The sequence below is a fragment of the Bubalus kerabau genome, chromosome 14 (genome assembly GCF_029407905.1).
Source record: "Bubalus kerabau isolate K-KA32 ecotype Philippines breed swamp buffalo chromosome 14, PCC_UOA_SB_1v2, whole genome shotgun sequence".
In the NCBI taxonomy this organism is placed as follows: domain Eukaryota; kingdom Metazoa; phylum Chordata; class Mammalia; order Artiodactyla; family Bovidae; genus Bubalus; species Bubalus kerabau.
Window position 1 is genome coordinate 17,817,412 of NC_073637.1, and position 27,026 is coordinate 17,844,437.

General features: G+C 45.0%; 1 long non-coding RNA gene across 1 annotated transcript in view; it reads left to right on the plus strand.

Moving 5' to 3' along the window:
- Positions 1-6,739: 6,739 nt before the first annotated feature.
- LOC129626636 (uncharacterized) overlaps positions 6,740-27,026 on the plus strand; it is a 77,607-nt gene continuing 57,320 nt past the window's right edge. The window contains exons 1-2 of the long non-coding RNA XR_008702105.1: positions 6,740-6,781; positions 6,881-6,970. This is a non-coding gene — a long non-coding RNA (uncharacterized LOC129626636). The remainder of the gene's footprint in view (positions 6,782-6,880; positions 6,971-27,026) is intronic.

Sequence of the window (27,026 nt, forward strand, 5' to 3'; positions counted from 1 at the left end):
ACAATTACTCATTGAGTACTTAGAACCATACCTTCTTCCTTCTTCTCCAGGTTGCTCAGTCGTGTCCGACTCTTTGCTGCCCCATGGACTATACAGTCCATAGAATTCTCCAGGCCAGAGTACTGGAATGGGTAGCCTTTCCCTTCTCCAGGGGATCTTCCCAACCCAGTGATCGAACCCAGATTTCCCGGAATGCAGGCAGATTCTTTGCCAGCTGAGCCACAAGGGAAGCCCATACCTTTGCATATAGTAAATGTTCAGTCTTTGTTGTGTACTCTTTCCTTCCTCTAAAATCAATAAGTACCCACCGTAGAATTCCAAAGCCTATATCCTGAACCTTAATGTCCTTAACTGTGACGTCCCGGAACATCAAGGCCTCTGCTCGGAGTCTGCCTTGTGCAGAGTCGCATGTTCCTCTCTGGCACTCTGGGCTACCCCTGCACACCATCCTCGAGGTTTTTGGCACTCGGCAGTGATTGTTCTGGGAAGGAAGTGCTCTTCTGGTGTCCCCTGGGGGGACAAATGAATCACTGAGTGTGGGCCTGGCAAATGGTTCATTCTTCTAAGAACAGCGACAGATATCCAAAAGGAAAGAGCACTGAGAGGCCAGAGACCTGCTCTGAACACAAACGAAAATAAAAGTGATATTTACTATTCCAGGTGCCCTCACACTTCTGATGTCACTTAAGCCTCATAATTGGGGGAATGGGTGAGGGGAACCCCCAGCACAAGGCCACTGGGGAAACTGAGGGATGGAGATTAATGACTTGGCTTCTGTGACACTGCGTCCCAGAGCCTGGATCCCAACTTCTCTCCGCGCCCTTGCCTTGGTCTCCTTTCCACCAACACAGTGCAGGAAGGGGAGTGAGTGGCCTCATTTGAGTCTCATCTCCTTCTCTGGTTTGCCTTCTCCTCGGCTCCTACGTCCAACAAGGGGGCTCAGCACAGAGCACTTCCTGACCACTCACCTGGACAGGGTCCATTCACCAGGGCTCTGATGCCTGCCAACTACTCCATTAAAGAACTTGCTGCCTTATTACACTCAGTCTTACACTGTTGGCTGTCCTGCGTTTGATGCTGTTTCCTCCTAATTCCACGCGTGTAACTGAATTCAAGAAAAGAGGAAAGAGGAGCAGGCAATCGTCTATTCAGTGATTCTCACCTGAGGCAGAATCCCTCTCCCGCGCCCAGAGAATATGTGAACATTGTGTGGGCCATTCTGATGTATTACGGTGGCCTGGTTCTGTGGGTGGGGAGGCTGATCATTGTGCAGTGTGTGGGGAACTCACTCACTGCATGAAAACAGAGAACTGACTCACCCCAAATGCCAATCATGCCCCCCACAGAGAAACTCAACTCTAAATGGATAATCAGCTCTTGTGAGATTATGACTCTATCCAACGATCCTTGTGATTTATCTTGTAACTCTTCCTTGGATGAAAGGTAAAGAAGAGCTTTATTTTTTTTTCATGAAATGATCAATTCCACAGCTCATTAGTAGGTAGCATGGTGTAGTAGACAGAGCCAGGGCTGGGGGTTCAGGGGGAAACAGCGATCAATAGCACAGGTTTTGAAGCTGCCCACATTGACCCTGTGGCTGCAGCATTCACTAGCTCTGTGATCTTGGCAGGCTAGTTAGTCTCTTTGTGCCTCAGGTTTTACTGTTTGTAAAGTAAGTAACAACAAGCTGCCTGGTTTTGCTGTGCCTGGCACATCGTGAGAGTCTACCAAATGTTGTAAAAGTGAAGTTGCTCAGTCATATCTGACTCCTTGCAACCCCATGGGCTGTAGCCCGCCAGGTTCCTCCGTCCATGAGATTTTCCATTCAAGAGTAGTGGAGTGGGTTGCCATTTCCTTCTCCAGGGTATCTTCCTGACTCAGGGATCAAACCCAGGTCTCCCTAATTGCAGGCAGACGCTTTACCATCTGAGCCACTAAGGAAGCCATCTACCAAATGTTAGATACTGTTATTAGAATCACTACCATCTTTCAGACCTTGGGCGTGACACTTCTTGGCTCTGCGTGTCTGTTTCTTCAAAAGCAAGTGGGTATAATACTGACTTCAAAGTGTTTTTGTAACATCAAACGGGAAAACGTATGTAAAGAGCCAGGTATGATGCATGCAGTGCTCGTGAAAACCTCATGAAGGTACTATCCCCATTTTACAGGTGAGGAAACTGAGGCACAAAGAAGGTATATAACTTGGCTAAAGACACAACCACTCATAAGTAGGAGAGCTGATATTTGTGCCAAGGTTGCCTGGCTCTAGAGCCAGCATTTCCAGCCATTCCAACCATTAGCTGCTTTTCATTAGGAAGTAACTAGAACAATGCTCAGCCATCTGTGAGCCTCACCGGCTGCCAGGGAGACAGTTTTGACCTTCAGCTGTGCCTTCCGCTGGCAGTGGCAGAACTCTCAGGCTCTTGTCCCAGAGAGACTGCCCTGTATGTGGGGTGGCTGGAAATCAGGAAACCTGGAATGGTCCTCGCTCTGTTGTTGCCCTGGCAACCACAGGAGGTAGTGCAATAGCTCAGGGCTTCGGTTTGCCGCAGGGGAAGGAGAGAAGAATCCAGAGATGTCACAATGACAGTGGAAGGCTGATGAAGGGACATGCCTCTGTATACCATTGTCTCTGTTAGCGGGAGCATCCCTCTGGGGTGGTGTCATAATGGGATTTGCAACAGAGCCAGTTCGGGGCAAAGGCTCCAGTTTCCCCTTGGACTATGGACAAACAGGAGTGAGTTTCTACAATAATAATGAAAGTGAAAGTGAAAGTGAAGCGCTCAGTAGTGTCCAACTCTTTGCAACCCCATGGACTGTAACCTATCAGGCTCCTCTGTCCATGGGAATTTCCAGGCAAAAATACTGGAGTGGGTTGCCATTGCCTTCTCCAGATCTTCCTAACCCAGGGATTGAACCTGGGTCTCCCACATTGTAGACAGACGCTTTACTGTCTGAGCCAACAGGGAAGTCACACACAATAACAATAACAATGAGAATCAGTGTAATTCAGGGCACCCTTTTGAGGACCAGGCAGCAGAGGATGAGTGTATAAAAAGGCTCAGGAGAGAGCCAACATCCATTAAACATCTGCCATGTGCCACAAAGTGTGCGGTCCTGGTCTCAGTCAAATCATGATGACCTACCGTAATGTTGGGAAGTCATGAGGGACAGTGGTTATTGGATTAAGGCCATTTATGACCAAGTCTTAGAGCCAGATAGATGTGGGGCCAGGTCCCAGCTCTGATACTTCCAAAGAGCTGAATACCCTCCAACACGAAGCCTAATCTTATGGTGCCTCAGCATCTTCTTTTGTCAGATAAAGCCACATTCCCTCTACAATTGCTGGGAGCTGAATGTGTAAAGTGCTCACCACTTTAGTGTAATTACAGGATTCTAGCAGCAGAACATTAAGGAGTGAAGAGAGGCTTATTTTCCATTTTCCTTCAGTCCGTGCCATCCCCCATCCTAAGTACCAGTTTTATGTATCACTTCAAGCCCAGGACTGTGCCCCAGGCTGCAGGGACCTGCCCTTACAACACTGGCGATGACAAAGTCCTGAGGCCAGACCCTTTTGCTCCTGTGGCAGAGTCTCTGGACCAGATGGGAGGTTTCCATGACAAAGTGGAATTGGGCGGAAGGCAAAGAAGGAGGAATTCCCCCTGCCCCTGAGTGTCAGCTTGTTCAGTCGCAGACGTGGTTCTCAGAACCACCTGGAAGCCTGGCTAGGACACATGGCTGGGCCCCGCCCCAGCACTTCTGTTTCAGGAGATCTGGGGAGGGGTCAGAAAATTTGCATTTCTAACAAGTTCTGGAGCTTTTGCTCTTCTCACTAACCATGTTGACTCTTCCAGACTTGGAAGGATAGTAAATGCACATTCCTGAAGTGGTGTGATGGCCAAAAGATACTGATGCTAGAAGTTTGAGGACCACAGTCAGAGCATCACTGAGCTAAAGAAACAGGGCAGACAGACCTGGATGTTTCCAATGAATTTGTTTTTCATGGAGAGTGTTTTTGTTTGTTTGTTTGTCTTCTCTGAGTCACCCAATGAATCTTCATGGGCCCTGCTACTAAATACCACTGTTGAGCAGCCGGAATTGAGAGTGGGGTAAGAAATAGCCTTTGAAACACAGCCCTGTCTGGAGTCAGGCAGGGCAGGGGACCTGGGGTCCCTCCGGATGTGGGTTCCTTGTTTACACATCTTTAGGGCTGTTCCCGGAGAAGGCAATGGCACTCCACTCCAGTACTCTTGCCTGGAAAATCCCATGGATGGAGGAGCCTGGCAGGCTGCAGTCCATGGGGTCGCGAAGTGTGGGACACGACTGAGTGACCTCACTTTCACTTTTCTCTTTCATGCATTGGAGAAGGAAATGGCAACCCACTCCAGTGTTCTTGCCTGGAGAATCCCAGGGAAGGGGGAGCCTGGTGGGCTGCCATCTATGGGGTTGCACAGAGTCGGACATGACTGAAGCGACTTAGGAGCAGCAGCAGCAGGGCTGTTCCTGCCTGCACCATGTCACCCTTCAGGAGCCAGGCAGGGTTTTCTTCCCAGTTGGGCTGACTCTCCTCCTGGAGCAGAGACAGGGCCTCGGGCAATCACTGACAACCTGGGGTAACCAGACACTGGACTCAGAGCCCTTGAAGGATGGACCACACTTTTTTCCCATAGTGGCTGTTGGTACGACAGGATGACCTGGGCCTGCTGTGTGAAAGAACACTGATGGGGTTTGGATGGAGGCAGCTTGGTGATTCTGCCAGGCCGCTCAGCTCCCCTGGATCTGCTTATGTTCCCCTTGAATGGCATTTGATGGCACTTGTCAACTCAGTGTCAGATGTCAACCTTGCTCTGATTTTCCATTCCTCTGTCACCTCATGTCCCAGGCTCAACCACTGACATAGCTTGGCACTTCTGGGTCTCTTCCATGAAGATAACTCTAAGTTCATGACCCCCCAACCCCATCACTCTGGCCTGTACGTCAATCAGTGTATGAAGACTATGATATTTTTCCATATACTTTGGCTGCCTTTTATAGACATTATTAAGTCATTTCAGCAATAGAGATTCATTTCACGAGAGAATTTTGTGACATTCCAGTAAATGTCAGGCACTGGGAAAGATTTCCATCGTGAGAAACAAGAGTTACAGCAGGCCCCTCTGAAGTCCTGGACACAGTCCTGCCATCAGCCAGAACAATCAGGCTCTGCATCTGGCAGAATTCTTTCTGCAGAACCACAGATAAGCTGTTCCCATTTTTATTTCAGCGCTGCAGAGAAATGACAAAATCCAGGACCAGAGTTTGCGCGAACTAAATAGAGTTGAAAGAGATCTGAGAGTTCATAAGGTCTAAGGGTGGCAAATTAATGGTATTTCATGTTGATCGTGACTGAAGGAGGGTCACTGAATGACACTCTGCATTCAGTTTGAGCCCAGGGGGAAATGGTGCCCTGGTCGATAGTCACAGCTGTCCGGGACAGAGGATGGGATGGTGCCCATTTGTGGATCACACATTGGCATCGCTGACCCAGCTCAGTTCTCTTCATTTACGGAACAGAAATCTAAGTTCCAATGAAACGGAAGGACCTCCCCCAGTTCACATAACTTGTTGGCGCTGGATTCAAGAAGAGGATCCAGGTTTTTAACATTAATTCTATGCTTTTCCATTCACAAGAAGAGGCTTTGGAAAGAGATAAGCCCAAGTTTTCAAATCTCTAACCCATTGTTTACCAGCTGTGTGACCTTGGGCAAGTCACTTAACATCTCTGTGCTTCCATTTCCTCCTTTGCAAATGGAATAATTAATTCTCCCATGTTATTATTGGGAGAATTAAATGTGACAATGGTGTGTGTAGCTCAGGGCCTCATGGGTAAATGTTTAATTTCTCTCCTTTTCCCAACAGAAAATGATATGCATTATTAAGATGACCTGCTTGGTAGCAATTTGCACACCACAGCAATGATTTAATTGTATAATTGCACATCTGGTTTGTTCCCTTGTGAACTCAGGATTTGGGAGCAGATTCCTATCAAGATTCCTCCAGATTTAAATTGCTCTGACTGTAAATACAGAAAGGATTTTTCTTTGTTTCTATGAGCTGGTGTTTGGTAAATGAGCCCTGGAGGGTTCTCCAGAGTCAGACCAAGGTCTTTCCAGGTGAAAATGCCATTTATTATCTCTTCTCTGTTGTACAACTCATGGCCTGAGACTTTGGTACGTCACACTCCATTGTAGTAATGGTGTTTCTTCGCTGTTGCCTGTTGGGGACATGAGCCTTGCAAGGGCAGGAATTACTCTGAGTCATCGCAGAGTCCCAGCACCCCACACAGGGCCTGGGGTGCTCCCGCCATGGTGGCTGGCTTCATCTTTAGGGGCTGAGAACAGGAGTCCCAGGCTTCACCATGGCTAGGGCTTAGGACTTGCAAAGCCCAGAACTGGGTTCATCTGGAACTCTGGGACCGTGGCCCAGTCTCTTCCTCTCACAGCCTCTTGACTTTTCCATGCATGAAATGGAGAAGCTGTGCTCAGCGACCCTTCTGTCCTTGAGGCAAGGGGCTAAACAGGAAATCAAGACAGGGAGCTGGATGGTGCCACACACACTGGTATGAACAGCTGTACCTCCTCTGAAAGCCATTTCAGGTTAACCAGAGCATTCTGCCCCTAGGAGGAAGGGCGGGAGGGAGGTGGGGAGGAGAAAGAGGCTCCAAAGAACTGGGCTCAAGTGAGATTTATAAATAGGAACATGGAAACTCACAGAAGAAGCCAAGCAAGGCAAAGGAGAATGGGTGAGTCTCAGCAAGAGCATTCTAAGATGTAAATAACTAATGAGAGAAGCCAGATTTTTTGAAGATGCTTTGAGGGCCATTATGTAACTGTCTCCTCAGACTAGGGTCACAGAAGCAGTTTGCAGCTGAGAAATACCGCCAGAGATGAAAGAAAACTCTGATCCTTACCCTGCACATTCACATATTCAGGTAAAAGCGCTTCTTCATTGCCTCGTGTACATCTGACGGTGCTAGATGCAAGGAAACCATCATAATTAAGACATCCTGTTTCCAGGAAGTCAGAATTTAACGAGGGAGACAGACACATAAGTAGCTTGGAGAAGCAGTTGTAACGATCGCTGTGCCGTGACATACACCGCTTGGTGTTCTACCGTGTTTCTCATGGTGGCCACCCGTTGTTCTGTCTGCCTGGAGCTCTTCTGCTCCTCCTTGGTGTTGCATCCTCCTTCTTTGAGGGGTATTGTCCCCCAGTCTGTCATAGTGTGAATAAGAGTGTATGTCTCCATCTCTCTAGTCTTAGTGATGGTCGGGGGAGATGCACACGTGACTCAGGTCAGGACGATCAGAGTCCTTCCCTGGCATTTTTCTAACTGGAGCTCAGAGAAAGAAGCTCCTTTTCTCTCTGGAAGTGAAGCTATGATGGGGGAGGGGGGTTGTCTTGGGCGGCAGAGACAAGTTTCCTGCTTCAGAAAGGCTGGCAGTTAGAATAAAAGTGATAGGGAAAAGCTGAGATAAGATACACAGACACACAGAGGGAGAGAATGAGAGAGAGAGGTGGGTAGCCGAGCATGTTTGAGTCCCTGGTTTCAGCTTTCACCCTATTTCTCCAGGGGTTTCACTAATCACTTCCCTTTTGGGTTTCAGCTCCAATTTGGTTTCTGTCACTTATAGTCAAGAGTCCTGACTAACACACACCTCCTCCCCGCTCCCAGGGAGAAAGGCAAGGGAACTGGCATTAAATATCAACGATAGGGCAAACAGTATTCTAGACACTTTGCAAACCATCTCACTTAATTCCCCAAATAACCTGTAAGGTAGGGCTCCATCACCATATTCTATAGCTAAAGAGAGAGGCTAAATGAGTGGTTCAAAGTCACAGAGCAAATAAGTAAAACTGAACAATGCAAATCACTGGGCTACGATGGCCATCCGGCAAATGCTTTTTTCTGATTCAGGTAGTTATAGGATTAAACACACAGTCAAAAAAGATATTTATGCACTTTGGTGGGATTTTTGAATAAGGGGGAATAGGGTGGAGTAAAGTATTGGCTTAAATGCTGCAGGCTGAGAAGGGATGTTGATAACAGATGGAAAGAACAGAGACTCAGGAGTGTGCTGGCCGGGAGCACGGAGACCATTTGGGGGGGATGTGACAGTAGACGAGGTTGGGATGCTGGTGGCCCACCTTGACCTGGCCCGTGAGCAGGAGAAGTATTTGAGGGAACGTCAGGGTTGGATGCGCCAGGACTTGTTCAAGGATTAGACATGGAGGGGAAGAGGAATCAAAGCTGGCTTCCCAGTTCAGAGAAGCCAGGAGGGCCCTCTCCATGCCTCGGCTGACTTGGTGGGACGAGAAAGGGACTCGTGCCAGGAGTGCTGCAGTCATTTTGCTGTAGGGAAGAGTGAGCTGAAAGAAGTAAAGAAAATGCGAAATTATTCTTGGCATTCTGATTGCCGGTTGGGGGTGCGTCCAGGTTGGTGCAGCAGAGATAACAAAAGGAAATGCAGCAAAATCTGTCTTGAAAATGGGATTCCTTGGCAGGTTGGATGACCCTGTCCCAAGAGCAATGGCTGATTCAATAGTGCCCATGAGGCCTGTCCCAGAGCATAGTGCTTTGTCCACATCTTCGGTACTTGGTCTTTTTTTAAAGAGGAAAGAAAGGAGGGAGAGAAAAATATTTTAATTCTCAAAACTATGCCTCAGTCAGCCAGCATCCTACCCAGAAAACTCCACAATTAATAGGAAAGTAAACTGCTAGGTCTCCTGGCTCAGGACTTTCTGTAAGCTTGTTATTGCTATTCAGTCATTGCTAAGTCGTGTCCAGCTCTTTGTGACCCCATGGACTGCAGCACTCCAAGCTTCCCTGTCCTTCACTGTCTCCTGGAGTTTGCTATATTAGTTCAATCCATTAACTATGAGATTATTTCACTGCCTTCAACAAATAAGGTTTTTCCAAGGTGCCTCAGCTGGTAAAGGACTCACCTGCCAAGGCAGGAGATGCAGGTTCGATCCCTGGGTTAGAAAGAGCCCCTGGAAAAGGAAATGGCAACTCACTTCAGTATTCTTGCCTGGAGAATCCCATGGGCAAAGAAGCCTGGTGGGGCTACAGTACGTGGGGTTGCGAGAGTTGGAACAACTGAGCTCACATGCACCAACTAATAACAGAAAATACTTCACTTGTCTCCAGATTCTTCTCTACCATGGCCTCAGTCAAATTGTAAAAGGCCTTCTCACTTAGTGATAATGATGTGAAAAGAATACTGAATGCCAGGCAGGTGTGCCTTGCAAAGCTCCAGGGGGTGTCATTCACAGAAGTGACAATGTGCCGTCTGTCCCCTGGAACTGAGTGTGCAAAACCCACACAACTAGCCTCTGGTCTTGCAAGAGAGGATCTCAGTTCAAGTTCCAGCTTGATGGGAAGGTCATGTACACACTGCTATATTTAAAATGGATAGCTAACAAAAACCTATTGTATAGCACAGGGAACTCTGCTGTGCCAGCCTGGACGGGAAGGGGGTTTGGAGGAGAACGGTTACGTGTGTGTGTATGGCTGAGCCCCTTCCCTGTTCACCTGAAACAACCACAGCATTGTCAATAGGCTATACCCCAATACAAACGGTTTTTGGTGTTAAAAAAAAAGATTAAATTAAAAAAAGTTCCAGCCTGACTTCTTAATGGTTATGAGCATCTCTGAATGAATCCCTTTCTCTCTCTAGGCTTTAGTTCCACTGGCTGCAAAATGGGAAAGAAAAAATGGATCAGATTGATTTTTCCAAAAATGGGTTTCCTGGAACACTCAATTCTGTGGCTTATTATTAGGTCTTATATAGAAAAAGAGTTCTAAGATAAAAAAGTTAGATTTTAATAGTTAAGATGGGATTTTAAAATTATTTAGTTTTTAAAATTTATTAAGATGGGATTTTTGAAATGAACCTATCGGAACCTATAAGATAATAATGTACAATATGAAGCAATAAAAGTGGAGTTACAATTGCTGAGTCTCACCAAAGTTTAACATTTTTGAACCAAGAATATATTTTTATTTTTCAATGTATGATTAGCCTATGCTTGCTAGTACACTACTTTGTGCCTAGAAAAATGTTTTGCAACTTCCAATTATTCAGTAGAGTTATGACACTAAAACTAGAAAATACAGATCAGTGAAAGAGAAAATGAAAACCACTCAAGGAATTGAAATATTTATAAAAATGCCTCATTTAAATTTAAAAACTAAGATCTCCTGCCATCCAAAAAAATCTACACAAGTAACATTTTGTGTACTGCCTCCTAAATATTTTTTTCTCTACATATATTGGTATTGCCCAGATGGGATGATGGTATTTGACAAAGACCCATGATGCCAACCTTCTGAGTTGTGACCATAGGAAAATATTAATATACACATAAAGGATGAGGCCAGACAGCACAAGCTTTCATTATACTGAAACATTTGCTCCAAGTCCTGTGAGGACCTGGTGATCTGGCCTGGGAGAATGGAGGCTGCCTTTTATCCAGGTTACATGGATTCCAAGTGATGGACATACGAGGCAGTAGGCTGAGAATACACCATGGTCCTTCCCCTACGTCACAGCCACACCTGAGCACTTGGTGACTTGCTACTTCAGTGGTAGAAAGTGTGTTCAAACACACGTGCACAAGACAGACCAGAGCTGTCAGAATCTCATCACCCCAGACCTGTCTAGAGAAGGGGCATCTCTCAGAGGGAACACACCTCACTCTTGTTACAGCAACAGTCTGGAGAGAACCCCTAACAGACCGAATCCAAGACGGGCGACACATATGTCTGCAAAATAAGAGGGTCAGGCCATTTGACAGAAATCATCTTTTTCTTGGCTCATTTAACCTGAGGATGGTGGAATAACTACTGTTGGCCACAGCCTCTTGGACCACAAAGGTGGCAATCATCAATGACAGAGTTATTGGAAAGACTGTTCACATTCTGATCAAAGGGTCGGGGAGGGGGGTGGGATGTTGGCAGGGGGAGATAGATGGGCTTGGGGGTGTTCTCTGAGGGCCCTCCAGTACTTGTGGCCAATCCCTTTGAAGAGTAGAAGGACTTCCATCCCTTAAACTAGTGTTTCTGGGGTAGAGGATGTATACTCTTGGTTCTGTTCCTTGATGATTTCAAGGCAAGTCATGAAACCACATCAGCTCAGAGTGAGGGAAAAATTCTCCTTTCAATTTTCTATCAGCCTTTCCAATTATATCAAGAGAAAGCAGTCCTTAGCAGTGTCTTCAGCAAGCAACACTATTTAGTTAGAATCTGATTAGATTGCTCTGTTTCCATAGTCATCATTTTGAGCGACCCTCGGTTGTTGCAAGAATTACAAGAATAGAGAAAGCTCTTCCCAATAGTAGTTTTCCATTTATGATAGTCACGTACACTTTCCTTTTGAAATGAACCTAAGTTAAAATGTGACTAGATTTAAAGAAAGCTATTGAATAAATAATAATGTGGCTGGCATCCAAGTATGACAAAAACTTCGAAATTGAAGGTGAGGAGAGACTTTGGAGGGAATGAATTTGCATGAGGTGAGGATGTACAAGCTGCTGCTGCTGCTGCTGCTAAGTCGCTTCAGTCGTGATTCTCTAATAAGGAAAGACCATTGTTGTCCACCTCCCAAGCTGGTTTCTCCAGAAAGAAAGTGATGCACACGAGGGCCAGGTTTCCACGTCCGGGGAATGGAAGAGACACGTCTCTGATTCTCAGGCACTGTGAGGCAGGACAGAAATGTTGGGTGTTGGAAGTGGAATGAGAAAAGGGAGCTGGGCTGGCTGGCAGTGCGGGAGTGGCGGTGTTTGTGATGCCTCCTGGGAAGAAGCAGGACACTGAGGCAGTGCCTCCTGGCACTTGGGTCCTTCCATTTGTCCTTCAGGACGGGAGCCAAAATCTCCTGGAGGACTGGTGGTGCATTCTACTGTGATATCATCATAGGCAAAATGTCAAGACTGTAAGCCCAAGCATTGACGAGGGACTAAGCCTCCGTGATAAGTTACTGAGAGAAGGAATAAACATCCCGAGTTTCTACTTACACTGTTCCCCACATTCTCTCTCTGGAGTCCTTGCTGCTGGCTGGAGAAGCTATTACTGGAGTAAAAAATGAGTTTGCTTTTTCTTTCTTCCCTTTTTTTTTTTTTTTTTTTTTGCCACACAGCATGGCATGTGGGATCTCAGTTCCCCAACCAGGGACTGAACCTGTGCCTCCTGCATTGGAAGCATGCAGTCTCAAGCACTAGACCACCACAGAAGTCCCAAACCTGAGTTTTCACTTGAAGCTTTGTCTACTGTGACTATAACCCCTGGGTGGCGGGGGTTGTGGGGGGCGGAAAGAGAGCAGCTCAGCAACAGCTGTAACATTTCAGTTTGACCAGAAAAACTTCAGGTTAATTTTAAAAATAAAAAACCTTCATAATTTTAAAATTATGTTCACAAACATTAGCTCACATTTTTGAAAAGCACTTCCAACAGTGCCTGAGGCATATTCAGCATCTTGAGATGTTAGCTTTGTTGCTGTTGTTATTGTAATTTTCACTCACCGTGAGAGGTGAGTGGTCGATAGTGGACTCATTTCATGGACATTTCATGGACAAAGAAAGAAACTCAGAGAGAGTAAGTCACTTGTCCAAGTCTGTACAGTAAATGAATGGCAGAGCCAGGACTGAAAGGCTGGTTTTCAGGCTATAAATTTCAGCTCTCAAAAAATGACAAAACACCTCCACAGGAAGTGCTCACATGTGTGACTTCATTTGTCACCTCACCACCCTCTTGGGCAGGTAGCAGTGAGACAGTGGAAGATCCAGTCATGGATGTAAATCCAAGTTCTATTGCTTATCAGCCCTGTGACCTTAAACTGATTTCTTAGCCTCTTTGAGCCCCAAGACTTCCACTGGTAGATGGGCTATAAGTGAGGACTGAGGAAGGTATTTTGATGTAAGTCTAACACTTAGCACACAATGGCAGCTGTTATCATCACCACGTGGTCCTTTTTCAGAAGAGAAAACAGGCTCGGAGAACACATGTGACTTGCTCAAGTTCTTGGGTTTCCCAACTCCAAGTTCAGGTTCACTGCATGATTCTGCCTCACTCTTGACGCTGTTAAAAATATTATTGGAACTAGGAGTTGGAGGAAGAGAGAAGTGGTGTGAACCTGTTTAAAGCTGAAAGCCCTCTGGTGAGAAGCAAGAGGATGACAGTATTGAATTGATCAGAAAGATCTGACTGTAAGAATGTTTTAAACTCCCATTTTTCTAAGTATCTTCTCCTTAAACAAGATAATGCAGTGAATCAACAATAATAACTTCTCTTTCCTCAGAGCATGTCTCAGAAGTAAATAAACTAACCAGAAGAGAGCCTTTGCTTCTGATACTACAACCTTGGGGGAAATAGACCAATGAGCATCAAGCACTAATTTTGATGGACAGGAGGGATGGGAGAAAAGACAGTCTGAGACTTTGTTATCCAAATTCTAATCCTGTGACCAGCAGTGTGGATATCGACTGACAGTTTGTTAGAAATGCAGAATCTCAGACCCCAGCGCAGATCTATTGAATCTGAATCTGCAGTAATATTGATGCATGGTTTCTACTCCTGGAACATTTAAAGTAATCAGTCTGGAGTGTTGTCTGGACGTTAGGATTTTCAAAGATCCCCACCTGATTCTAAGCGGATGAGCAGGGAGAAGAGGCAGACAATCTGCAGTTGACCTACTGTTTTCCTGTTGAGATAACAACTTCAGACAACCTGGGGGCTCTGATTTTAATTGGAGACATCAGTCCAGTCCAGTACTAGTCCATCAGAGCCACTAAAGTGCCTCTGCCACTAGCCACAGACATTTTGCTCGTCCCTGGACTAAAAAGACACATTGCCATAAACCACGGGCAGAGGTGAGGAGTAGACACATGAGCACTGGGGCTTCCTTCCACTTCTGCCATTGTCTGCTATACCCTGTCAACAGGGCCAGTCTCTTATTTTTAAAAGCTTCCTATTGAGGTCTTGGTTTGGTTGACCCACAGGGTGTATTAGGCAGGATTTAGAGAAGTCTCAGGCTCAGAGCTTATGAAACTACAAATCCTTCAAGAAGAGATCAAAGGAAAGGATATTTTGTGTCAACCACACTCTATTGCAGATTAGTTTTCTCTTCTCTTCCTGGGGTTGGTTTGCTTATAACTTGAACAAGGAAACATTGGCCCCTGGAGAGAGAGAGAGATCTCAGTAAATGAAGTCAAAGGGTAAATAAGATGAAAAAACAGAGAAAGTCAGGTTCCAACCAAGTATTTGCTCCTGGAGGGAGACATTGGAGGATGGCCAACCTAAATGTTTATTCAGGAGAGACCACTGCTCTAAGGGCTTTGCAAAATAAACGGTATCCTCATAATAGCCCTATAATGTAGGAACTGCTGCTATACGCACTTTACAGAGATGATCACTGAGGCTCAGAGGAGTTCAGGTGGCTTAGCTAGTAAGGGCTGGAGCTGACCTTCCAATCCAGGCCTCTTACTGACTCCCAAGCCCATTCCCTATTCTAGACACACTTTCCACTAAGAAGTAGCACAGTTCAGTTCAGTCGCTCAGTCGTGTTCGACTCTTTGCGACCCCATGAATCGCAGCATGCCAGGCCTCCCTGTCCATCACCAACTCCCGGAGTTCACCCAGACTCATGTCCATCGAGTCAGTGATGCCATCCAGCCATCTCATCCTCTGTTGTCCCCTTCTCCTCCTGCCCCCAATCCCTCCCAGCATCAGAGTCTTTTCAAATGAGTCAACTCTTTGCATGAAGTGGCCAAAGTATTGGAGTTTCAGCTTTAGCATCATTCCTTCCAAAGAAATCCCAGGGCTGATCTCCTTCAGAACGGACTGGTTGGGATCTCCTTGCAGTCCAAGGGACTCTCAAGAGTCTTCTCCAACACCACAGTTCAAAAGCATCAATTCTTCAGCACTCAGCCTTTTTCACAGTCCAGCTCTCACATCCATACATGACCACTGGAAAAACCATAGCCTTGACTAGATGGACCTTTGTTGGCAAAGTAATGTCTCTGCTTTTGAATATGCTATCTAGGTTGGTCATAACTCTCCTTCCAAGGAGTAAGCGTCTTTTAATTTCATGGCTGCAGTCACCATCTGCAGTGATTTTGGAGCCCAGAAAAATAAAGTCTGACACTGTTTCCACTGTTTCCCCATCTATTTCCCATGAAGTGATGGGACTGGATGCCATAATCTTCGTTTTCTCAATGTTGAGCTTTAAGCCAACTTTTTCACTCTCCTCTTTCACTTTCATCAAGAGGCTTTTTAGTTCCTCTTCACTTTCTGCCATTAGGGTGATGTCATCTGCATATCTGAGGTTATTGATATTTCTCCCAGCAATCTTGATTCCAGCTTGTGTTTCTTCCAGCCCAGCGTTTCTCATGATGTACTCTGCATATAAGTTAAATAAACAGGGTGACAATATACAGTCTTGACGTACTCCTTTTCCTATTTGGAACCAGTCTGTTGTTCCATGTCCAGTTCTAACTGTTGCTTCCTGACCTGCATACAGATTTCTCAAGAGGCAGATCAGGTGGTCTGGTATTCCCATCTCTTTCAGAATTTTCCACAGTTTATTGTGATCCACACAGTCAAAGGCTTTGGCATAGTCAATAAAGCAGAAATAGATGTTTTTCTGGAACTGTCTTGCTTTTTCGATGATCCAGTGAGGATCCTAATATGGGATCATTTTAATTCTGGAAAAAATGGAGGGATCATTTGTCAAAGAGACCAAGTGAGAAGATGAGCTACATAAGGAATAATATGGAAGCTTCCCTGGTGGCTCAGTGGTAAAGAATCTGCCTGCCAATGCAGGAGACATGGGTTCGATCCCTTCAATGCCTGGGTCAGGGAGATCCTCTGGAATAGGAAATGGCAATTCACTCCAGATTTCTTGCCTGGGAAATCCCAATCCCATGGGCAGTGGAGCCTGGCGGGCTACAGTGTATGGGGTTGCAAAGCCAGACATGACTAAGCGACTAAACAACAACAACAACAGTATGGAAGCACTCTTCTGCCCAAGCAGCATTTAAAAGAGAAGGAACTGCCTCTTAATTACTTATTTTCTATTGAAGTATGGTTGATTTACAATATCATATTAGTTTCAGGTGTACAACATAGTGACTCAACGGTTTTACAGTTTATACTCCATCTGAAGTTGTTACAAAATAATGGGTATATTTTCTTCTGCTGTAACCTCAACTTAGATCTGAGTTTTATTATGGGTATAAGAAAATGTCCTTGTGGTCATCGATTTAGCCTAATTTCATTGTAACAGTGCTGTGAACACTGTGCGGGAACACTAAGTTCCTGAGAACAAACACTCCATTGCTTTTTGCCATCAACAAGTAACTGCTATTAATGTCAAGTAGACGTTTGGTAGCAAAAATATTCAGGTACTTTTCTGTTGTATGCATTTTTAAAAAAGTTTTTTAGATGAAGATCATTTTTAAAGTCTTATTGAATTTGTTACAATATTGCTTCTGTTTAATGCTTTGGTTTTTTGGCACTGAGGTATACGGGATCTTAGGTCCCTGACCAGGGATCGAATTCTCGCCCTCTGCATTGCAAAGCCGAGCCTTAACCACTGGATCACAAAGGAAGTCCCAGCATGCATCTTTTCCAAGATTATTCAATCAGCATTCACTGAGTTGATGCCTTTGTCACACCTTATATTTTGTTTGTTATGGACACTCTCTAATAAGAGGAATGAGCACAGTGTTCAATTTCATTTCATTTCACTCTATTTTATTCAACCTAGTCATGTGGCTTGCAGGATCTTAGTTCCCCGACCAGTGATTGAACCCAGGCCTTTGGCAGTGAAAGCTAGGAGCTTAAACACTGGAACACCAGGGAATTCCAAGTGTTCCATTTTAGAGATGAAAACATTGAAGTTCAATGAAGACCTGAATATTCTCACCTGTAAGGGTCCTTTACTGTGTAATAAGCCCTGGAAATCAAACTGGGGGTATCCCAGCCCAGTCAGTCCAAGACCACTGAGGCAACCCTATTGTCCGACACAGTCAGTGTTAACTGGCCCATTGGGATGAGGCAGGTCACGCACCACAGGGCCCATGGCGTTTCTTGCCAAACAAAGAAAGGATAGAGATGTAGGATTGGAGGAAGTGTGGAGTGTAGGTAAAACTTACAGTTGACCCTTGAACAACATGGGTTTAAATTTGAGGGTTCACTTAACTCACTTAATGTGAGTTTCTTAAATAAACACACAGTTCTACAAGATCAGTGGTTGACTGAATCCATGAATGTGGAACTGTGAATACAGCGGAGTGACTAAGGTTAGACCTATGTAGTCTTGACTGTGTGGGGTTGACATCCTTAGCTCTGATGTGGTTCAAGGGCCAACTGTCTGTGAAACAGAGCTCAAAGCAAACCAGCTCTGTGGATGTAGGGTCAACATCAGTTCTGGATGCAAAGTGGATGAGGACACCTTCATAACAAAGTGAGACTAGGCATGGACTGGTGTCTAGAAAACCTCATCAGATACTCTGTACCTGTGCTGGAAATGAAGTCTCTTTCTCGGGGTCAAAGTGATTTAGATTCTCCAGGCAAGGGTGGGGCATTTCATTCTTGCTAATATAACCTCAAACAACCAAGTTTATGATAGTCAGTGATTTTGTAGTTCAGGGTAAGAAAGGTAAGAAAGTAAGCTGTCACAGAGAAGGGGATGTTATGACGCTTTGAGGGTTATCTCAGCAGCAGCCTGTTCTGAGCAGAAATATTGTCACCTAGTCACTCGGCATGCATGTGTGTGTGCTAAGTCGCTTCAGTTATGTCTGACTCTTTGTGACCCCACGGACTGAAGCCCGCCAGGCTCCTCCATCCATGGGATTCTCCAGGCAAGTAGAGTGGGCTGCCATTTCCTCCTCCACGGGATCTTCCTGACCCAGGGATCGAACCCACGCCTCTTCATCTCCTGCACTGGCAGGCAGATTCTTTACCACTAGCCCCACTGGGAAGCACAGTCACTCAGCAGTTGATTTCATCTGTGTCTGTTATCTTATTATTTTATCTGTATGATCTGCATCTGGAGTTATTATCTGTCTTTTTTTATCTTATTTGTGTCTAGTATGATGAACAGCCAGGCAGATTTTTTACTTTCTTATTCTGGGCTGCTGCTGCAGCTGCTGCTAAGTCGCTTCAGTCGTGTCCAACTCTGTGCGACCCCGTCGATGGCAGCCCACCAGGCTCCCCCGTCCCTGGGATTCTCCAGGCAAGAACACTGGAGTGGGTTGCCATTTCCTTCTCCAATGCATGAAAGTGAAAAGTGAAAGTGAAGTCGCTCAGTCTTGTCCGACTCCTAGCGACCCCATGGACTGCAGCCCACCAGGCTCCTCCGTCCGTGGGATTTTCCAGGCAAGAGTACTGGAGTGGGGTGCCATTGCCTTCTCCAATTGCATTGTATAAATACATCTTTATCCAGTCCTCTGTTGATGGACATATAGGTGGTGAAGAAGCCCACATATTTTCAAGGTATTGAGTACTAGTTATCTTGGGATGCCCAGCCCTTATTCCAAAGTCTAGACAAGCAACTTAATTCCATATAATTACTATAATGAATTCATTATAGTAATCCATGCTGAATGGATTCCAATTCAGCAAATTGAAATGGGGTAATTAGCAATTATATGAGGTGGCCACTAGCTCAGATTTGGTGAATGGGGCAGCTGGAGAGTCCCAGCCTTCAAGGACTTGTGGGTTAAACGTTTTTGGGAACAAATGCAGCTTATTATTGTTAATTTTTGAGCAGCAGTATGGTCAGTGGAGAAATCTAAGGAGCTGAGAACTGCTGGGAGGAAAGCCTCTCTCTCAGCCCCTATCACCTTACACTCACCCTACGTGACTGTCCCTGCTGGAACATAAGCTAATTATAGTTTGAGAGAGAGTGACAGTGGCATGGAACAGAGACCAGGGTTAGAACAGGCCTGGGCTCCCCGTGTGAGTGTGTGTGTGTGTGTGTGTATGTGTGTGTGCACACACTTGTATTCGTGTATGCTTCCCTGGTGGCCAAGATGATAAAGAATCTGCCTGCAATGCAGGAGACCTGGGTTCAATCCCTGGGTCAGGAAATCCTCCAGAGAAGGGAATGGCAAGCCACTCCAGTATTCTTTCCTGAAGAATTCCATGGACAGAGGAGGCTGGCGGGCCACTGTCCATGGGATCGCAAAGAGTGAGACATGACTAAATGACTAACAGGCACACACACAAGGGCAGGAGTCACAGAACACAATTCAATCACGCTTTCCACGCTTTCAGTGTGATGGCAGCTGCTCATTTCTAATGGATCAGCTGCTTCTTGAGGAACAGGCCCGAGAATCCAGAGAGATTAAACGACCTTTGGAATGACAGAGGACACCTGGCGTCGCATAAGATGGGAGCTGTCCTCCCACTGTTCTGTCCCTGCCTCTCAGTCTGCCTGGTACCCCAGGTCCCGCCCACCAGCTGCTGCCCTTCCATGGTAAGCTACAGCCTGCCACGTGGCTAGTCTACCTGGGGGACCCTTGCAAGCTACCCATCTCAGTTTCCCATCTCCCCTCTTACTGCCTAGAAATTCAGTAGTAATTGATTACCTATATTTGCTTTCCAAGTGATGAGTCTCACAAATAACTAAGTAAAGGTAATCTTTGAAAAGAGACATACCATTTTTAGCTTAACTGGATTGTCACCTGAAAAAAATGATACTCAGTGATGTTGAAGGTACAGAGGCTGATGATGGTTGCATAATTTGCTATAATTTTTCTGGTCTCTGGAGAGCAAGTGGCTACCTGTTTTAGAAGCCTTCACATGTGTGTATCTTTTAGGTTAGCTGTGCTGTGTCCAGAAATTTAGGCCAAGAAAATAATCAAGAATATGACTAATATTTAGCTACTTAGATGTTCACTCCAGTGTTATTCCTAGTAGAATAAATTTGTTGGGGAGAAAAAACCTTGTCTGTCCAAACTACAGACAATTGATTTAATCAATTATAGCAATGTAAATCAATGCAGTGGAATAATATGCAGCCATTAAAATGATAATATGAGATAGATTTATTTGTATGAGGAGATGATCCATTGAAAGAAGGTTATAAAACAATAGAGCAGAGCTCTGCTTCTGGGAAGATGGAATAGACACACTTTTCTTATTTCTCTCACTAAGTACAATTACAACCCCTGAATGTGATGTATGGGCTTCCCTGACGGCTCAGTGGTAAACAATCTGCCTGTAATGCAGGAAACCTGGGTTTGATCCCTCGGTGGAGAAGATCCCCTGGAGGAGGAGATGGCAACCCACTCCAGTATTCATGCCTGGAGAGTCCTATGGACAGAGGAGCTTGACAGGCTGTAGTACATAGGGTTGCAAAGAGTCAGACATGACTGAAGCAACTGACATATATATGATGTATAAACCCAGAGGATGAAGACTCTGAAAAGTGGATAGAAAAGGGCAGACTTGCAGGGACCTCAGGATCCAGCAGCTAATCTCCTGGGCTTTTATTTTGCCTCGTATATCCTGGACTTGAGCTGATGAAACCAGCAACCTGGGAACGTCATTGGGCACAAACATCAAAAGCCCTAAGAAAGACTCATATTCTCTAGTCACCAAAGCAGAGGCAGCCTAGCAAGACAGAAAACTTTTAAACAATAACTTGTCTACTCCAGCTAAACAGCATAGAGAAAACTGCTCACCCTACCCCTTCAGCAAGGCTTAGTGGGAACTGTGACTTCCTCACTCACCCAGCTGTACTGAGGCACCCCGATACCCCCCAGGCTACCCAAACTCAGAAGCATCAAGGTTTGCCTGAGTCTCACAGCTGTTACAATCCTGTGCTGCTAAAACCACCCTTCTCTGTGTCCTATAGTAAAACCTATACTGTTTTACTGGCCTTGGCTGGTTCAGCTCAGGGAGAGAAGTGTGAATTCTTAAGAGAAGGCAGCAGGTAGGACTGGGGGATGCATGCGTGCTCAGTCATCTGACTCTTTGTGACCTCAGGCCACCAGGCTCCTATGTCCATGGGATTTCCCAGGCAAGAATACTGGAGTGGGTTGCCATTTCCTTCTCCAGAGGATCTTCCCAACCCAGGGATCGAACCCTCATCTCCTGCATTGTAGACAAGTTCTTTACTGCTGAACCACAGACCTTTATTTCACCTGGGGGAGTGGCTTTTATTAGATTCCAGGCTCCTGTGCCTTCCTGTTTTCCTCACGGTGGTGGTGGGGGGAGGGGAAGGAAGGCTAAGAAACAGCTCAAGGACAGTGCAATCACAGAATTCCACTATAGCAGGGTGGTACCGCTGAAAGAGATGCGTGGGTGATTGAAGTTGAGCCCAGAACCAAATAACTTAAGGGGATTACCCAAGTCCTCAGTGGGTGTGCAAAAGGATCTTGCTCAGATGTTGCTTTCAGTCGCTCAGTTGTGTCCAGCTCTTTGTGACCCAGAAGACAATGGCACCCCACTCCAGTACTCTTGCCTAGAAAATCCCACAGACGGAGGATCCTGGTGGGCTACAGTCCATGGAGTCGCTAAGAGTCAGACACGACTGGGCGACTTCATTTTCACTTTTCACTTTCATGCATTGGAGAAAGAAATGGCAACCCACTCCAGTGTTCTTGCCTGGAGAATCCCAGGGACAGGGGAGCCTAGTGGGCTGCCGCCTATGGGGTCGCACAGAGTCAGACATAACTGAAGCGACTTAGCAGCAGTAGCAGCAGCAGACTATAGCCCACCAGGTTCCTCTGTCCATGGGACTTCCCAGGCAAGAATACTTGCTCAGAGGAGAAGAAGGTATTTGCATCTCTGTTCCCTCTGGCTTCAGAAGCTATCTCCAGATTCGGAAGAGGTGCTGTTTCTGTGGGAATCAGACACATTACGGAGGGGCTGAGAGCTGTTGAAATTCCATGAGGTTGCTGGGAGAAAAACAAAACATTCAGCTTTCTCAGCAGGGGAACCTCAGTGCCCACAGTGACACAAAGGAGCAGGATGCAAATATACCAGATTGAAACACATATATGCGCAAGCCCAGGGTCTGGAAAATTAGTAGTCTTGGGTTTCCTGGAAGGTTCAAGCGTTCTAATTGAGTTGGTTGGCTGGAAAATAGTCCAACTCTTTCTTGGCCAAGCTCAGAGGTGGTAGAACCAGAATTAGCATGCTTCCTATACTTTCCAAAGAGCTGATGGAAGCAGATTTTCAGTGGGACTTCTGAACTATTATTTAAATTTGCCTTTCATGTGGACCTTCAGAAAAAATATGTTCACTCTTGAGAAAATGACACATTTTAAAAGGAACCTCAAACCCACATGGAGCCTTTTATTTTAATTCTCTTCTGAAACATTACCAACAACCACTGGATGTGCCAACTTTAGGATGTTTTTGAATAGTTTTTAACTCTAAACCATGTGGTTTTACTGGTATCATGTCTTAACATGTAGAACAATTTAACAAGAAGTTGACTTTGGGAAAGCTAAATGTGTTGACTAGAGAACAATTTTTAGAAAAGGATTCTGATGCATTTAAGTAGCATCTGTGGGGATTTTCTCACAAAGTCCTCTCTCATCTGCCAGCTGGAAGAAACAATTGATTAGTAAGGATTATACCATGTCAGTAATTTATTGAGCACCTACCATAAGCTAGCCACTTGAGATATATTCTTTCCAATCTTTATGTGACAAGCAGACTCTTTTGACCTAGTTTTCATGAACATATCAGGATGCTGGTTATGAGGATAGCCAATGTGTGCAAGACCTACTGTGTCTACCTATGCCCTCACCTGGTTTGAAATCATGATGAAAGACTGAGAGATTAATAAACAGAGTGGAGGCGCCACCTTCTAGCCACAAGCCCAGTGAAACGTGGAGTGTGTTCTCTGACACCCTACCCACATGCCTGGTCAGATTTTGCAGAATCACTTGCTTCATGAACCATCTTCTTCTCTCACCTTGGTCCCAGCTCCCCTCTCCATTCCTGGCCTGGCTGATCTGAAGGAGCAGGAGCAGATGTATGGGAAAGAGTGGAAAGTCAGCTTCCCCTTCCCCACTGTTCCCTGAAGCCATATAGTTACTTACAATATTATATTAAAGTACACAGCATAGTGACTTGGTATTTTTATAGATTATAGGGCTTCCCTGGTGGCTCAGATGGTAAAGAGTCTGCCTGCAGTGTGGGAGACCAGGGTTCAGTCCCTGGGTTGGGATGATCCCCTGGAAAAGGAAATGGCAACCCACTCCAGTATTCTTGCCTGGAAAATCCCATGGATGGAGGATTCTGGCAAGCTACAGTCCATAGGGTCACATAGAGTTGGACACAACTGAGTGACTTCATTACTACTTACAAAGTCATTCTAAAATACTGGTTATATTCCCTGTGCTGTACATTACACCCTTGTATCTTATTAATATTTTTTAAAATTTTATTTATTCAGTTATTTATTTTTGTTTGTGCTGGCTCTTCACTGCTGCATGGGCTTTTCTCTAGTTTTGGAGAATGGGGGTTACTCTCTTATGGTGCTTGGATTTTGCAAGTTGTGGAGCACGGGCTCTGAAGCCCAGGCTTAATAGTTGTGGCTGAGCTGCTCTGCGGCTTATGGGATATTCCTGGATCAGGGATTAACCCGGTGCAGGGATCTCCTGCCCAGCAGGCAGATTCTCTACCACTGAGTCACCAGGGAAGCCCCTTGTATCCTGTTTTAGACCTAGTAGTTTGTACCTCTTAATCCTCTTCCCGTATCTTGCCCCTCCCTCCACCCTTATTCCCACTGGTGACCACTAGTTTGTTCTGACAGTCTGTTTCTGTTTTATTATGTTCATTTTTGTTTTTTAGATTCCACCTCTAAGTGAAAACATGCAGTATCTTTCTCTGACTTATTTTGCTTAGCATGATACCTTCAGGTCCATCCATGTTGTTGCAAATTTCATTCTTTTTTATGTCTGAGTGGTAATATTCCATTGTATATATGCAATATCTTCTTCAAGCTAAGTCACACATGCAGAGTTTAGGGTCATTACAAAGGGCTGGACTTGGTAATTGCTGAATTGCGGCTCTAAATGAAGCCTTTAGACTGTCAACTGACCAAATGTGAGTGGAATAGGCAGAAGCCTGCAGGATTTGTCAGTCACAGGAGAGGGGAGACCATCCCCCCACCTCCAATGAAGTTTAAAGGTAAAAACACCAGCGGAAGTGTGTTTTGATTGCAGTGCACCATCTCGTTTATGTGGCACACCAGTTACACTCAGCACCACCAACCATGTGGGATTATGTCCTCATAATAAAGGGAAAATAAAGGCCAGAGAGGCTAAATGACAGCTGGGTATCAGATTCTGATCTCTCGGTCTTTCAAGTCTTATGCCTTACTATTTTGGGTTATTATGCCAAAAGGGGAAAAAGTTAACTAAAGATTAGAAATAAGGAAGAAATAGATTTCTAAGGAGAAAAGGTAAGTTTCCTCTAATACCTGATTTTAGATATTGCTTATATTTTCAAAGCACTTTGACAAAGTCCACTATTAAAAAAATAGAGGTGATTTTTTTCTTTTTTTTAAAAGCTAGAGATATTTTGTTTCATTCCAATCTACATGAACCACACATAGGTATATTTTTTCCTCTGCTTCCACAGTCTCCCAGGAGAGCATAGAACCCTGAGCCCTTTTCCATCTTGAGGGTAGATTGTTCTGTGTGAAAACTTGAGCTTATAAATCAGATTTGAAGAGCTGAGTCTTTGCTCTGTAAAATTATTCACTGTGGGTTTTATCTATTTACAAATAGCAAGGGTACCAATTGCATTTTGAATTTCATTTGATTTACAGAATTTGGGAAATAAAGAGTTCAGGAACATATGAACTTCCAGAACTTCAGGGTCTCCCTGTAATCTATTTCATACAACTTCCCATTGATGATAATCTCTGGATGGATGGATAATAGGGGTGATGAATGAGGCTCAGACACACTAACAGTAATAATTACCCGTGTAGGGAGGAACCTACAGTTATTCCTCCTGCGGATCTTCCTTTGTTACTAACACAAAACATTTCTGATGCTTCTGGTCACCAAATGAGTGAAGCTTCTTCCCCACATCAAGCAATTCTCCTCAATGCCAGCTGGGTGTCCTACAATTTAACTCAATTTGGACATGGTTTACCCAGAGAAAGTGTCAGATCCCACAAGTTGAGGGCTGGGTCCCACGAGACTATGCCACCTGACTTCAGATGCCAATGGCAAGTAGTAGATCCCCGAGTTACCCGTGTCTTCTGTTCCACTTGGATAAAAATCAGAAGTTCCCACAATCTCCCCCCCTCTCAGATTCCATTAATTTGTTATGTTGCTCACAGAACTCAAGGAAATATGTTTATTGGCTTATTAAAGGAACTGCCATCTCTGTTGAGTTCAGGTCTATCACCTTTCAGGTATGTGGATGTGTTCACCAATCTGGAAGGTCTTGAAATTTTTGTGATATTTATATATACATAGAGAGAGAGACTTCATCACATAGACACAATTGATCATTAACTCCATTTTTCAGTCCTTTTCCCTTCTCAAGGGAATGGGGACAGGGCTAAAATTCCAAGTCTCTAATCATGGCTTGGTCTTTCTGGTGAGCAGCCCTCATCCAGGAGCCATAAGGGCCCACCCAGAGTTACCTCATTAGAACAAAAGATGCTCTTATTACCCAGGAAATTCCAAGGGTTTCAGAAGCTCTGTGCCAGCAACTGGGGACAGAGACCAGCATCTATTTTCTTTTATCTCATATTTAATCGTATCCTGACTCATTGAAAAAGACCCTGATGCTGGGAATGATTGAAGGCAGAAGGAGAAGGGGGCAGCACAGGATGAGATGGTTAGATAGCATCACTGACTCAATGGACACGAATTTGAGCAAACTCCAGGAGATAGTGGAGGACGGAGGAAGCCTGGCATGCTGCAGTCCATGGGGTCACAAAGAGTCAAACACAACTTATCGACTGAACAACAACATGGTAATCTTCTTGAAAGTCAATTGTGTCAGGCACCTGGAAGAGTTCTCATTCCAGAGAAAAAAATCAGGAAGAAAGAGGCTGTGACTTGCCCCAGACAAGGAACTCACCTTCACTCTTTCTACCCGATCATGCTGCCTCCTCAGTGCATTCAACCCAAAGGTTGGCTGGCCCAGGGAAGAGCAGATGACGATGAGGGATGAAGGTCAGGGGCAGGGAATGTCCTCTGTCTGCAAGCTGTGTGACCAAAGCCCATACCATCACACCCAACGTCAGCATCCGCAAGACCAGCTCTGTCCTGCCTCCTTTTTTTTTTTTAATTTAATTATATTTTTTTGGTAACACGGTCCAATCTATTATTTTTTGTCTTCACAGAACTTTTTTTTGCATACTATTTAAGAATCTTTGTTAGTGACAAGATCATGAATCTACTAATCATCTACTAATGTCTTCTTTTTATAGTTGTATTGCTTTACCTTTCACATTTAGAGCCACAGTCTATCTGGAGTTGATTCATGTCTGGTTAGAATTTTGTCTCTTACGGATATTTTGATGATGAAGCACCATTTGTTGAAAAGACCATTCTTCTGCTCATCACACACCCAGTGCCACCACCTTCTTTTAAGATGTGTAATTGGGTCAGCCGATCTCCTCCCCCTCTGCACTCCAAATTGAAGTTGTTAATGCACTAGAAATGCAAATGAGCTAAAATTAGTCTAGATTCATTCTCCAAAGACCATCTTTCCCCCTCCTTGCAGAGAAAGGATTTGCATACTTTCATCCTGAGAGGAAATCATCACTCAGCCTTTTAAGAAATGAACCTCTTTAAATATATAGTTTTGCCCTCTTCAGTTACCTTTCACAAGCTGCCTGGCAGTTCTGCTTTATGATCTTTGTTCTCATTTCAACATTGGTAATAATCCCAACAAAATGGGGAGGCAGGCAAAGCAGGAAAGGCAGGGAAGCTGAGAATGTAAGAGCAAAAGAAAAGCAATGGGAACTTTGCTGGTGGTCCAGGGGCTAC